The sequence below is a fragment of the Octopus bimaculoides genome, chromosome 5 (assembly GCF_046866305.1).
Source record: "Octopus bimaculoides isolate indiv1 chromosome 5, ASM4686630v1, whole genome shotgun sequence".
Taxonomy (NCBI): domain Eukaryota; kingdom Metazoa; phylum Mollusca; class Cephalopoda; order Octopoda; family Octopodidae; genus Octopus; species Octopus bimaculoides.
Genome location: NC_142932.1, coordinates 57,463,253 through 57,465,547, shown reverse-complemented (window position 1 = coordinate 57,465,547; position 2,295 = coordinate 57,463,253).

Below are 2,295 nucleotides of genomic sequence, written 5' to 3'. Positions count from 1 at the left end.
GATCATGCTGGAGCACCATCTTCAGTCGAATAAATTGACCCAGGATTTATTCTTTGTAAGCCTCGTACTTATTCTATCGGCCTCTTTTGCCGAACCGCTAATTTGCGGGGGACATAAACACACTAACATCGACTGTCAAGCGATGGAGGGGGTACAAACACAGACATACAAACATATGCATACTTATATATACGACGGGCTTCTTTCAGTTTCCGTGTACAAAATCTACTCACAAGCCTTTGATCAGCCAGAGGCTATAGCAGAAGATACTTGCCCAAGGTGCCTCGCAGTGGGCCTGAACCCGGAACCATGTGATTGGAAAGCAAGCTTCTTATCACACAGCCACGCCTGCTTTGTTTACTTCCATTTCATTCTAGCAGTATCACGGTGATGACCAGGCCTGCACTGCTCCCCCACAGTACATCTACCGGATGAGGTATCGTCACTAGAAGCTCCAGCATTATTCACGTCTTTTTCAGAAACTATTTCTAGAGGGTGACATAAACGACTTTAAGCGACCCTCAATCTTAAAGTTTAAGTGAACTATCTTGCGCTGGTGACCATTCCGGTAATTTATATTCTGCAGCTGCAAATTCTACACGATTTTTAGATAACCGTTGGCTCTTCTGAGTTCCTCCGCCCTTTCACAGGCCTTGCTTTTTCATCCCGCAGGGTGCCATACTATTTGCCCATCTTTTATACCAAGACAAAACAATGTACATGATAACACTTCAGATCAGTTAAGATGAGAAGACATGAGTGCCGCTATCTATTATTATTATTATTATTATTATTATTATTATTAGTAGTAGTAGTAGTAGTAGTATTATCATCATCATCATCATCATCATTATTATTATTGAAGCGTCGAGATGGCAGAATGTTTAGCACGCAATGCGAAATACTTAGCGGTATTTCGCCCGTCGCTACGTTCAAATTCCGCCGAGGTCGACTTTACCGTTCATCCATCCGGGGTCGATTAATTGATTACCAGTTGAATACTGGGGGAGATATAATCGACTATCCTCCTCTCCCAAATTTCAGGTCTTGTGCCTATAATAAACAATTATTATTATTATTATTATTGCTATTATTATTATTATTATTATTATCATTAAGGCAGTGAGCTCGCAGGATGCTTAGCACGTAGGACGAAATGCTTAGCGGTATTTCGCCTGTCTTTACGCTCTGAGTTCAAATTCTGCAGATGTCGATTTTGCCTTCCATCCTTCGGGGTCGATGAAATAAGTGCCAGTTGGACATCGGTGTCGATGCAAGCGACTCATTCTCTCCCCCAAAATTGTTGCCCTTGAGACAAAATTCTAAACTATTATTAATGTTGTTGTTGTCGTCGTCGTTGTCGCCGTTGTTGCTGTTGTTGTTGTTGTTGTTGTTGTTGTACCTTTATTAAGAGTGTGGTCTTCTTTTTCTCAGTACTGCTCTCTCTCTATATATATATATATTTAAACAAATGAAAGTCTTCTGATTACTGTAACACAACATTCCAGATGGTTTGGATATTCATAGTTTTTCAATTAATACAAATTTAAACCTAATTATGCATCATCATTGAATATTTATGCATTTCGTGGAATATACTTTAATGCAACGGCTGAAGAGCACAATTAATGTATAAGATTTTATGTGAAATTTATGCTTTTCTGCTTTGATACAAAATATGTTGCTGTTAAAGTTGAGTTTGGCTGGTTATGTATATACATGTAACTCAATCCCACTTGGATTTACTCGTATGCGTGACACCTTGGGCAAGTGTCTTCTGCTATAGCCTCTGGCCGACCAAAGCCTTGTGAGTGGATTTGGTAGACGGAAACTGAAAGAAGCCCGTCGTATTTGAGTTCTTAATTACTGTGGATCTATTCTTTGGTGTCTATATACCGATTCTCTATGTAAATACAAACATACGTATATATATGTATATATATATATATATATATATATATATATATATATATATATATATATATATATATATATATATATATATATGCATATATACATATATACACACATACAAACATACATATATGCAGACATACATGCATATATACATATATGAATTATATACTTATAGATGAAGGTGCAGTTGTGTGGTAAGAAGATTGCTTCCCAACTATATGGTTCTGGATTCACTACAACTGTGCGACACCTTGGGCAGGAGTCGTCTGCTGTGGCCTCAGGCCGACGAAAGCTCTGTGCGTGTACTTGGCTGAAAAACCCGTCATACATGTGTGTGTGTGTGTGTGTGTGTGTGTGTGTGTGTGTGTGTGTAAACCA